The sequence below is a fragment of the Oncorhynchus keta genome, chromosome 4 (assembly GCF_023373465.1).
Source record: "Oncorhynchus keta strain PuntledgeMale-10-30-2019 chromosome 4, Oket_V2, whole genome shotgun sequence".
In the NCBI taxonomy this organism is placed as follows: Eukaryota; Metazoa; Chordata; class Actinopteri; order Salmoniformes; family Salmonidae; genus Oncorhynchus; species Oncorhynchus keta.
In genome coordinates, this window is record NC_068424.1 from 53142171 (window position 1) to 53155865 (window position 13695).

Below are 13695 nucleotides of genomic sequence, written 5' to 3' on the forward strand. Positions count from 1 at the left end.
CAACCTTTTGGCTCTTTTGGCAATCAATGATCTGCATGGCTTTTCCGTCAACCCAGCCTATAGGCTATAGGTACACACATAAAACACTTTACCACTCCTTCCAAAGTAGCTCCTCTTTAAAGGGGATTCCCTGAGTTCAACATGAGGATTTCAGAGAAACTAAACCCTAGCTGCAGTCATAAGGATCAATGAGCAATTACGTGTCTTTGAGAAATGCCCATACTCATAGACATGATTAGTGCAGAGTATTGTCGCAATGGTTTACGGACAACATATTACGAAGTCAACTGAAAATGAAGCCCATTGAAAGAGACACTGAAAAGTAAAGCACTTTGCTAAATATCACCATGAAGCTCCAAAGCCAGTTTCAGTTTAAACAGAAATGAGCTATAAATTGTAATACTGTATCAACGAGAGGTTGAAGATGCTCGAGGGGAAACTTGTACAAAAGTATCTATATCCACAGTAAAACGAGGTGTATATTGACATAACCAGAAAGGCAGTACAGCAAGGAAGAAGCAACTGCTCCAAAATCGCAAATAAAAAAGCCAGACTACGGTTTGCAACTGCACATGGGGACAAAGATCGTACTTCTTGGAGAAATGCCCTCTGGTCCGATGAAACAAAAATAGAACTGTTTGGCCATAATGACCATCGTTATGTTTGGAGGAAAAAGGGAGAGGCTTGCAACCCGAAGAACACCATCCCATCCGTGAAGCACGGGGGTGGCAGCATCATGTTGTGGGTGTGCTTTGCTGCAGGAGGGACTGGTGGACTTCACAAAATAGATGGAATAAATCATTCTCTCTACTATTATTCTGACATTTCACATTCTTAAAATAAAGTGCTGATCCAAACTGACCTAAGACATATAATTTTTACCTGGATTAAATGTCAGGAATTGTGAAAAACTGAGTTTAAATGTATTTGGTAATGGTGTATGTAAGCTTTCGACTTCAAGTCTAGGTACAGTGGTAAAAACTGTCATTACAAATCTTATTGCAGTTTGTAAACACAGTAAGATTTGATTGTTTCAGTTTTAAGATAATATACTTCTTTATCTAACACAGAAATAATAACTTAATAATAACATAGACAGAAAATAAATTACTTAAAAGTAATTGAGTTGAGAAGAAGGTGGATAGATGTGTCTCTCTGTGCATTAAAACACAGAGCTAACTCTCAATCGCAACTATAGCATCAATAAAAGTAAAATTGTCTTGCTGTTTGTTCGATAAATGAAGTCAGCCTCATGTAGCTCCAGCAGCAGCATGACAATGAAACCTTGTGCTTGGCTGAATCCCTGAATGGATCAATCAAAACTCCCTTGTGGAGCGAGGGGGCGTGGCTCTGCTCCTCTTTCTCGCCGCTCAATGATGATGGTATTCCCTGAGAGCCAGTGGAGGACTGCTGTGCTATGACTGGACAGTTGGCCACAATGTGGCTGATGCTCTGGCAGAAATGGCACTTTTTGGACTGACGAGGTAACTGGCATTCTTTGGCATGGTGGTCAGGTCTTCCACAGTTGTAGCAGCTGTCCCCATTGGAGCGTTGTTTCTGTTTCCCCTTAGGTGTCTTCTCACAGCCGTAACACTGTGCTCACCCTGACATGTCACCGTGACAGACTCTGGGCCTTTAGACGACTTCTTGAAGGTGAACTCCACCGCCTCGCCCTCTTTCAGGCTACGTAAGGTGAATGCACCAATTTGTAAGTCGCTCTGGATAAGAGCGTCTGATAAATGACTTAAATGTAATGTAAATGTAAGCTTGAAAAAATACATCGACAGTCTCCTCGAGCAGTGTCTCATCTCGGTTGGTCATCGACAGGAAACCGAAACAAGTCCGGACGCTGAACCATTTACACACGCCACTGCCACGAGACAAACCCAGATCCTCATCGGAGCCCGTGGCTTCCTCCTCTTCGATCTTTGCACAGCCCCTGTAAACTGCTGTTCGGAATGAGAGACCATCCTTTTTCCGGCTATATTTTAATCCAGGGTTACAGTGTCCTCCTCTCCCCAGTCCCCCTGCCCTGTCACCTCCATCCCTCCTCCACTCTACACAACAACTCTTTCAAGAATACAGTTTAACAAAGGCGCAGAAGAGAATCGGAACAGCAACGGAGACAAACGAAGAGGGTTACTCATACATGGCAATAAATAGCAATGAAAAAGGTGTTGAAAGACACACAAACTCACTCTCTCTCTCACACACACACACACACACACACACACACACACACACACACACACACACACACACACACACACACACACACACACAAACATACCCACACACGACTGACCCATAAATGCTGACAGTGGGCTGCTGTGTTTGATAAGTGGCTGAATCCAGAGGCCTTGACCTGGCTCTTCACCTTCTTCGCTTTGATTCTGCAGTTTTCCCATTAAAATCTGAAATGATAGATTATACTCCCATGACTCTCTGTTGATGGACCTCCAGATCCCCCAGGGCCACCCTCACAGCAGCTTAGCCCCAGGGTGATGCCTCAAAGCTGGGTAACGCATCTGTCTAACTCCCCAGGGCTGTGTAACTAACTATCTGGCATGCAATGAGCACTGTGAATGGTGTGTTTCTGTGTGTTTCCCTCATAACTGGATGTCTAAGACCTCGCCCAACTGAAACCATAACTTCAATACCAACCTTTTAAAATACTCTTTCTTTATTTGATTTCATTAAAACCTTTTGTGACTAGGGGGCAGTATTTTCATTTTTGGAAAAATAACGTTCCCGTAGTAAACGGGATATTTTGTCAGGACAAGATGCTAGAATATGCATATAATTGAGAGCTTAGGATAGAAAACACTCTAAAGTTTCCAAAACTGTAAAAATATTGTCTGTGAGTATAACAGAACTGATGTTGCAGGCGAAAGCCTGAGAAAAATCCAATCCGGAAGTGCCTCATGTTTTGAAAGCGCTGCGTTCCAATGCGTCTCTATTGAGCAGTAAATGGGCTATCAACCAGATTACTTTTTCTCCGTATTCCCGAAGGTGTCTACAGCATTGTGCCGTAGTTTTACGCATTTATGTTGAAGAATACCTGTAAGCGGCTACATTGCGCAAGTGGTCCCCTGACGGCTCCCAGAGTGACTCTCGGGTAAAATACAGAGGTAGCTATTATTCCAATTGGTCCTGCTGAAAAACGAATTGTCCCGACGCATACATTATCGGATAGATATTTGAAAAACACCTTGAGGATTGATTATAAACAGCGTTTGCCATGTTTCTGTCGATATTAAGGAGCTAATTTGGAATATTTTTGGCGTTTTCGTGACTGCAATTTCCGGGAGATTTCTCAGCCAAAGTGAAGAACAAACAGAGCTATTTCACCTACAACAGTAATATTTTTTGAAAAAAGGAACATTTGCTATCTAGCTGGGAGTCTCGTCAGTGAAAAAATCTGAAGCTCATCAAAGGTAAACGATTGAATTTGATTGCTTTTCTGATTTCCGTGACCAAGTTACCTGCTGCTAGCTGGACAAAATGCTATGCTCGGCTATCGATAAATTTACACAAATGCTTGTCTAGCTTTGGCTGTAAAGCATATTTTGAAAATCTGAGATGACAGGGTGATTAACAAAAGGCTAAGCTGTGTCTCAATATATTTCCTTTGTGATTTTCATGAATAGGAATATTTTAGAGGAATATTTATGTCCGTTGTGTTATGCTAATTAGTGTCAGTTGATGATTACGCTCCCGCATGCGGGATGGGTAGTCACTAACAACTCTGGTGTATTCTTAAACAATATCTTACCCAGCTATAAACTTAGAAAAAGTGGTTCCAAAAGGGTTATTTTGTACCCATAGTAGAATCATTTTTGGTGTCAGATCTTTAGAAAAAACTTTCTTCCAAAAAACTCATTTTGATAAAAAATTAAAAAATTACGTTCAAACGGCTCTCATGTAAAGTTGCGACTTGCGACAAACTGTCACGTTCTGACCATAGTTCTTTTGTGTTTTCTTTGTTTTAGTGTTGGTCAGGACGTGAGCTGAGTGGGTTTTGTGTTTCTATGTTGGGTTTGTTGTTTGGCCTGATATGGTTCTCAATCAGAGGCAGGTGTTTGTCTTTGTCTCTGATTGGGAACCATATTTAGGTAGCCTGTTTTGTGTTGGGTTTTGTGGGTGGTTGTCTTCTGTCTTTGTGTCTATGCACCAGATAGGACTGTTTCGGTTTTTTCACATTTGTTATTTTGAAGTGTTAACGTTTATTGTCCTTATTAAACATGTTGAACACTAACCACGCTGCATTTTGGTCCTCCTCTCCTTCAACGGAAGAAAACCGTTACACATACGCCTAGTTTCCTGAATTTGGTAGCATTTTGTTACGTTACAGCCTTATTCTATAATTAATTCAATAGTTTTTCCCCCTCATCAATCTACAGTACACACAATACCCCATAATTACAAAGCAAAAAATAGGTTGTTAGAAATGTTTGCAAACATATAAAAAAACCTTCTTAAATATCACATTTACATAAGTAATCAGGCTCATTACTCAGTACATTGTTTAAGTACCTTTAGCAGCGGTTTCAGCCTCGAGTCTTCTTGGGTATGATGCCATTCTTCTCTGCAGATCCTCTCAAGCTCTGTCAATCTGAGGTCCTGAGTGCTGTGGAGCAGGTTTTCATCAAGGATCTCTCTGTACGGCAGTAAGGCTGTAACAAAATGTGGAAATAGCGAAGGAGTCTGAATACTTGCCGAATGCAGTGTATGTTTTCTAAATAAAATAAAAATGCAATCATTAGCTAAAGTTGTGCACTGGGCCTTTACTAGTCCTGTATTAGCTTGATATAAAGATACATAGTATGAAGCCTTTAATATTTCCTCAGCAGATCTCCCACCCTATGCTCAGCGTGTGTGTGTCCCAGGTCTCACTCCCTGCGCTCTGCTCGGCTCCTTACTGCTCCCAGGTGGTAATTATACCGCCGCCCATCTCTCTGATGCATCCCGGGGATTATTTAAATGGTCAAATGAAGTGATGTTCCGCAGAGCAAGGAAGTACGCTCAGGGGAGTCCTTCGATTGGATAGGCAGTCATAATGCTGGCAGAGGGGGGTGACGAAGTGTGTGTGTGTGTGTGTGGCTCTGTGTGTGTGTGTGTGGCTCAGCGTGTGTTCCTTTGTATGTGTGTGTGCCTCTCTGTGTGCCTCTCTGTGCATGTGCGTTATAATTTTTCCCAAACGAGCTGTGGTAAAAAGCATTATACTGTCAGGAAATCCCTGGTGGGCCTCAACTGTGCTTTTCTCCACAAATGATGGTGCTGTTGGTTAATAGCCATAGTATCCAGGGGTGAATTGCATTTCCTCCAATACCCAACCGCCAGATAAAAGGCTGTTATTGGGAATGTGATTGTGATGTGGTGAAATGAAGTGCTTGAAGGGAGTGCTTGCGCATTGTCTGTTTTTTGTGTACGTCAGTGTGTGCATTTACAGTACACTTCCCAATGGACACACACTGGTTGAATTAACGTTGTAGCTGTTTTTCATGATCCTCTTTTTCGTGATATTCAATCGGTAGTTACAATCTTATCTCATCGCTGCACTCCCCAAAGGACTCAGGCAAAGATCAAGAGCCATGCATCCTCCGAAACATGACCCTGCCAAGCCACGCTCCTTATTAACACACTGCTCTCTTAACCCGGAAGCCAGCCACACCAATGCATCAGAGGAAATAATGTCCAACTGACGACTGAGGTCAGCTTGCAGGCGCCCGGCCCGCCACAAGGAGTCGCTAGAGCACAATTAGCCAAGGAAATCTCTCACCAGCCAAACCCTTCCATAACCCGGACGAAGCTGGGCCAATTGTGCGCCGCCCCATGGGGTTCCCGGTCACGGCCGGCTGTGAAACAGCCTGGGATTGAACCCAACGTCTGGGCAGGTGGGTTAACAGTAGGAATATGACACATCATATATCCAGGCAACACAACTTCAGGCTTCAGACTTCAGCTCATCTCTTTCCACTTCCTTCTGATATGTTAAAGAAACAGCATTAAGATTCACAGAGCTGCATGTCTCTGACATGCCATTATGGAGCCCATATGTGTTCCTTCTCTGAGTGGAGGATAAGTGTTTGAGATACAGTAGGAAATGGCTGCCCTTCAAATGGCATGCCACCGTCAATCAGAGGGAGTTGACGGACAGCCAATGCGCCCCCCACATTACCATAACATCTGTTCCATTTGATATTCCAATACTAATATTACACATTTTTAATCAAATCACACTTTTATACTACCAGGAGGTCTCCCTTGGTCAATACGCAGTTTCAATGTTGATGATATTTTATGGTAATGATTTATGAAGGAGTAGGAAGTTGGTTTATTGAAGAAAGTTAAACTTGTTAGAGCCAGAGAGTGACCAATTATAACACTCAAGTTGGCGTTTAAGGAAATGTATGTATTGATTTATGCTGATAAGTAAACTGTGGCCACTTAATTGTGTGTGTCTGAGTGAGTGTGCGTGTGTGTGTGCATTGCTAATTGGCTCCTCTATCTAGACAATGATTTTAAAAAACTCACACCTCACTGTGTGTGTGTGTGTGTGTGTGTGTGTGTGTGTGTGTGTGTGTGTGTGTGTGTGTGTGTGTGTGTGTGTGTGTGTGTGTGTGTGTGTGTGTGTGTGTGTGTGTGTGTGTGTGTGTGTGTGTGTGATTTCTGTACGCTTGTATGTGTGTCACCACAGCTTTCACGTTTTTGCCGGTAATTGGGGATTACCATGGTAATATCGTAAGCCTTTTTTTTTACAGAGAAGTGTTCACAATTATCACAGATAAATACCATACAATTGTTAGTATTCTAAATGGTCAGTTTTGGCTGCAGCCGGTGTGTATGTCTATGTGTTTGAATAGGAAGCATCTTCTATTATGTTCCGCGATGAAGCTGGCACCAGTTAACACTTTTGTCCTCCAGGAAGTGTAGTGGGGGGAGAAGTGCCACTATTATTACTGTGACAATCAACAACTCTCTCTGCTGTGTGTGTGTGTGTGTGTGTGTGTGCTTGTGTGTGTGCGTGTGCGCGTGTGTTTGGCCTGTTCCCTATGCAGGCACTCCTCCAGTGAAGGATTAGCTGATCAGCGTCTGGATGGTAGCTAATTGGCTCCTCAATCTGCACAATAATAAAAACTCACAATTCACTGTGTGTGTGTGTGTGTGTGTGTGTGTGTGTGTGTGTGTGTGTGTGTGTGTGTGTGTGTGTGTGTGTGTGTGTGTGTGTGTGTGTGTGTGTGTGTGTGTGTGTGTGTGTGTGTGTGTGTGTGTGTGTGTGTGTGTGTGTGTGTGTGTGTGTGTTGATGTGAATACGCGTGTATGTGTGTCAGAACAGCTTTCACCTGAAAACACAGGTTTTTGCCAGAGTAATTGGGGATTGCATGTTACTATCGTAAGCCTTTTTTACTATGAAATATTCACAATTATCTTCGATAAATAGCATGCGAAGCGTTAGTATTATAAATGGTCACTTATGGCTGCATGGGTATGTATTTGAATAGGAATCATTAGCATGTCTTTTGTCGTGTGTATATTAGCAGCATGATTTAGAGTAACAGTGAAATGCTAATAACCCATAAACTGTTGATTGACTCAATATCGAAATACACCAAGCGTTGGTGACCCAAATAAGTCGAATGGTCTATTTTGGTGGGAACGTTATTTTTTTAAATAAATATGTATTTATTATTAATCTCTCATCCATGCAGATGATCCTTTTATGGGAGCGTGGGTTGATTAGATTATGGTTTCATTATTATAATGGTGGATGAGTTTAGCATGGGAATGAAAAGATCAGAGTGAGTTTATTCTGGAATCTGATGTCTCAAACAGAAAGCCGGATGTCAATGTATGTACTGGATGTACTCTGACTATACTATGTCTGCATTCAGTGCGTGTGTGTGTGTGTGTGTGTGTGTGTTGCTACAATATGCATCGCAGAATTATTGTATTCACACACCCATTGGCTAACACCCTATTCAGCGATCTATGTTAAGCTTTGCCTTTCAACGTCTCAACTTTGCTGGTCGACAGTATTAAAACAAAATACACGTTCAACATCTGCTATTGCCAATGAATTCAATCCTTCTGTCTCCCACCAACAAACAAGCCATATGTTTTTATATTTTTGTGTTTTTATGATACATTGAATCCTCCTGTGACCTCTTGATGAAGTTTGTCAATATTCCTAATGGAAATCCAATCCAGTCCATTATAATGATTTTCTCATTCCCTTTAGAGGGTCTAACCCTGCAGGTTAGTACACTACCAAGAGCTTTCCAATACAGGATGTCATAAAGCCACTAGGATGGGTTACTTCCCAAACATACAGTATAGTCACTCCAATTCTACTACTCTACTACTGTAATCATCAAAGTGCTCTCAACCCAGCATAAATACTCCTAATTTCAGAAAATGCCTATAATTTCATAAAGGGCAGTAGATTATGGATTAAATTAATCCAGGGTCCCTGAGATGGGTGTATTATTTGGGTAAGACACGAGTAGATTCACTCAAGCCAACATACAGGAGCTGGGACCGGTTCCTTAATAAACAACAGGATTGTTGCAGATTGCCACTTTCTTGCTGACTGATGGAAGTGGATCGTCATTCTAAATGCCGTTGTTGTCGATGTCTTATCAAGCTACAGGCTGAGACAACGCTTGGCTCACTTCACTCTGTTTAAGCCCGGTCCAGTCAGAACTAACGCATCTTCCTGATGATTTTTTCTCTATACCTTCCGCTTTCTCTCTTTCCCTCTACAACATTTCTCAACTAATTATAAGTTTTACTGCAGAATTGTTTGCATTTCAATGTGTGATATATCTCACCCCAGCTGAAATCGTTATTTTTCACATATTCCTCCCTGTCCCTGACTCTTATGAAGTGACACCGTTAACATTTAATCAGCGCAGCGTGAGGCCAACACGCCCACACAACAATGTGCCAAGCCGTCAAGCTGTCAGCATTAAATGAGAGTCAGAAAGAGGGACAATAAGATCTGAGTTAACAGTAGGGCACAGTCACTACAGCTGGAGATAGCTACTCTGCCACTATGAGAGGAACATTTACAATTACCCCTCTTTTAACAAGTAAATGTTACAGAATGACAAAAATCGGAGAATGACGTCTCGGGTGGGGGTGACATTTTGTTCAGCTTTTGAAACTCAGTTTTGAAAGTGGATTGAGGAAATAAAAAAGGATGAGAAGATACCCGCCATGCAAAGATCACAAGGCCCATGTAGCCATGTCAGAGCCCGTTTTCTACCCGTCCCACTCCTCTAACCCGTCTACACATCAGGTCAGAGAGCGGAGCAGAGACGTGCAGGGTGGTACAGATGTTACCGTGTAACTGACCCCGTCCTCCAGTAAAGACGTAAAGCAGGAACTGTGCCAGATAGGAAATGGTGTGTGTGTGTGTGTGTGTGTGTGTGTGTGTGTGTGTGTGTGTGTGTGTGTGTGTGTGTGTGTGTGTGTGTGTGTGTGTGTGTGTGTGTGTGTGTGTGTGTGTGTGTGTGTGTGTGTGTGTGTGTGTGTGTGTACTCAGCCTATACGCAGACTATGCGCTGCACATAGGGAAGTTATTTGGGTTCTCAACTTACTGAGTTAGAAAACTAGATTCAAGGTGCAATTTTGAATTGCTAGATTCACGGCATGTGTCCAGGGGCCCTGACCTACAGGAGCCCCCCATTGATTTTGTTTGTCACTCTCACTCAGATATCATATGAACATGTGTAGAATTGCAGAATATTAACTTTAAAACTTAAAAAAAAATATCCACTGCCAGGGGGGTGGTGGGGGCACTAAAATGCAATGCCCTCGGGGTGGATGGAGGTGGGGGCAACGAAATCTCTCTTAGGACCCCAAAAAAGCTAGAGGCGGCACTGTGTGTTTATGCCTCCTCCTTCCCACCTCCCAGACCTTCCAGGCCTCTTTTTGATGAAGATAGATAGTGAGATCTTAGGCAGAAGGAGTGCAGCAGGTCCACCCTTCCTCTAGCCCTCCTCCAGCCCTCTCCACTCATCCTCCACCCCTCCAGCCCTCGTCTACCCTCTAGACCCCAGCCAAAGAGCACTCAGTGCGAGTCCAGTTGAGGAGGCTGTTTCAGCATGACACTGACAGCCCTTGCGCGTACACGAACACACACTTTATCTCAATCCCATCAAGAAGAGGATACTTGCAATGGAGGAGGATGTGAGGAGGGTTTAACACTTCAGAGCATCACAGTTTTCTCCTCCTGGTTTCAACCATCCCAAACACACTCACTCATTTACACACACATCTAAGATTGCTGTGGTGGTTGCGCAGTGTTCTGAGGGTTGGGAGTAACTGAGTTGTATGTGTGTGTGTGCCAGAGTGCATATGTGTGTGGTGTGTGTGTGTTTGATTTGTCACTTGAGAACTGGTGTTTCAAAGGGTTATCAACATGCTGTCTGCCCAAATGAAGTGTTAACGACACAGGTTCAGATGCGTGTGTGTGCGTGTACGTGTGCGTGTGTGTGTGTGTGAGGCAGAATGATCAATACCATTGACATGAGTTGTACGTTTGTTGTTCAGCTCCTTTACAGACCCAGCTAGGCTCTGAACCAGTCCTTATATCAGTCACTTACCATGCTAGCCTCGGTTCCATCACTCCCAGCTCTCTCTTCACACACCTCCACACACTGGCAACAACTGACAGGTCCACTCTGAAAAAAAGAATGAACTGAAGTGCAACAAAGGTAAAGTGACAGCAGTGGTGGTCGGTGCCGTTGAAGATTAGCATGGCTTTATTTCTGCTACAGCATATTCGATGACTGCCATTCATATTCTATTCACCCAGCTTAATGCAACATCGATACGTTTAGGCTACTACATGATACTAGAATTAGCCCTATACCCATCATGAGGTTGCTACAACCTAGACTACGAATTCAAATGTATAACGTAGGTGCACAAGTCGGGGGGGATTTTGAGCAATCAAGGTGACAGACAGTGACACATTCAATACCGCCTTGCACACTCTTGCCTGCTTCTAGCTGATCTAGGGTGTAATCATTAATTCAAAACGTGGCAAACAATAGTTTCTATTGAACAAATTCAAGTACTGTAAGTTTATCCTTGTTTTGTTCCATTTGCTTCCATTTATGATTTGTTTTCAACTGAATCGGCAGAATGAATATACCCCTGATCACCCGCACACACAGTTCACTTTCATAGCATCCAAATTGAAACAGAATCATCACTTTCTTGTTGTATATCTCCTCCTCGCACTTTTTCCCGTCGCTTGTGGACTTCGATCCTTTGATTGGGTGGACAACACGTCAGTTCATTCTGCAAGAGCTCTGATACATTGGAGGACGTCCTCCAGAAGTCATCATACTTACTGTATAAGTCTATGGAAGGGGGTGAGAAACATGAGTCTCCTAGGTTTTGTATTGAAGTAAATGTACCCAGAGGAGGACTGAAAATACCTATCCTCTGGCTACACCAGTATGCTACCCCAGAGAGGGCTGTTGAGGCTACTGTAGACCTGCATTGCAAAACAGTGTATTTTAATCAGTTATTTGTTGACTTGAATATATTTGGTATAGTTTCATACATTTTTTAAATTTGTTTTAACGTTTCACTATTTTATTTTTTAAAATTCATTGAGTAGGATAGTCCTCCCCTTCCTCCTCTGAGTAGCCTCCACTGACTGACAGAAAAACTGAGAACGGGAGAGAGATAAGGTGTAAAAGAGTAGCGATTCATTAAAGATTACTAATTACTGTTGGGAATGAATTAACACGGAATTCAAATGTGTGAATGTGTGTAAAAAAATGTATAAACAGAGTTTTCAACAAAATAATAACATACTGTACTGACTTCATAAAGATGAGTGTTATGGTTTGGTGGATGGATTGCAATGAGTGATACTACCACTAGGGGGTGGTGTGAAACACATGGCTCCCTAAGAGGTCTCTGCTACTCAAGCAGAGCCAGAGTCAGTCAAACGAAGAGCAGACTGTCTGTATGTGAGAGAGTATCCCTCTCTTCCTCCCACTTTTCCCCTTTAGTCTAACCACCATCTCTAAGTCAGGGGTGGGCAACTCTGGTCCCCAAAGGCTTTTGTTCCAGTCCAGCTCAAACACAATTGATTCAACTAATCGTGGTCTGAATGAAAGACCATAATGAACAGATTATTTTAATCAGGTAAATTAGTGCTGGAATGTTGCTTGTCCATCTATAGTCATTTAATCGCTATCATACACTGCATACAACATTTTAAGCTTACGAGAGTGAATCAAAGATTACACAAATGCTGCAGTTCTGGAATACATATACAACTTATTTTCTGTGAACTTGAATATGTGGCCTGAATCAACTACTTCTATTGGAAGTATTTTAAACTATTATTTTCCAAATACATTATTTAAACTACTAAACAGACCTGGTTCAAATGCGTTAGAGTATTTTTATATTTGTATAAATAGTGTGTATTTTAGTATTTACAAATACATGCCAATAATTTCCAATTGTATTCTCCAATGCATCCCAATTATTCAACTGCTTGGGCTTTTTAATAAAAAAATACCCGAATACTTTGAAATACCCTAAATAGTATTTTAAGCAAGGTCTGGAATACATCAATCCAGATTGGATCTTCAAGGCCAGCTGAGTGTTTCTCCAAGGTTGACAAATGTTTGTGTAGCTTTGTCTCTGAGGATCAAAAGGACAGGTTGCCGGGAGACAGATAGAAATCCCAGTGCCACAAATCAATGGGCCAGAGCCAAGAGATCAGATCCAATAAATACAAGCAGGGACAGACAGACAGACAGACAGACAGACAGACAGACAGACAGACAGACAGACAGACAGACAGACAGACAGACAGACAGACAGACAGACAGACAGACAGACAGACAGACAGACAGACAGACAGACAGACATGGGAACACATGAAGAAACATAGTGATGAGGAGAAAAAAAGACAATAAAAAGAGGGAGAGTGCAAGAAAAGAAAAGAGAGAGCGAGAGCGAGAGAGGGACAGAGAAAAGGAGCAGCATTCCCTGCTTCCCCTGGCCCATAGATCAGAGCTGAGAGCTAGCCCAGCTCAGAGGCAGAGGGAGGGGATGCAAGGAGAGGGTCATAAATGTTGTATTCCCTTCGTCTTCTGAGATTTGAGACAATGTTTTGTTTAGTGCTTTTCTGTCTTCTTTTGTTTTCAAATGGGTGTGTGAGTGCATCTGTGTGTGTGTGTGTCCTTGTGTGCCTGGTGTGTGTTTCTCTCTGTTTATGTGTGTATTTGTGCCTGCCTGTGTGTGTGTGTGTGTGTGTGTGTGTGTGTGTGTGTGTGTGTGTGTGTGTGTGTGTGTGTGTGTGTGTGTGTGTGTGTGTGTGTGTGTGTGTGTGTGTGTGTGTGTGTGTGTGTGTGTGTGTGTGTGTGTGTGTGTGTGTGTGCCTGATGTTTGTGTGTGCATGTATTCTCTGTGTGGATGTATTCTGTGTGTGTATGTATTCTGTGTGTGAATGTTTTCTGTGTGTATGCATTTTGTGTGTATGAATTCTCTGTGTGTGTGTATTTTGTGTGAAAGCAGCCTTGGGTAAGAGGTTGAGAGAGTAGGATGCCCACTCTTGAAAGGATTGCAGTTCTGATAAAATTTGTTGGTAGAAAGAGCACTGTGCACCTCACAACAACCATATTTCAGACACACACACACACACGCACC

At 42.5% G+C, this 13695-nt stretch overlaps 1 pseudogene; it reads right to left on the minus strand.

Annotated features, from left to right (window-relative positions):
• LOC118384032 (protein lin-28 homolog A-like) overlaps positions 1–13695 on the minus strand; it is a 105180-nt pseudogene that overhangs the window by 15346 nt on the left and 76139 nt on the right.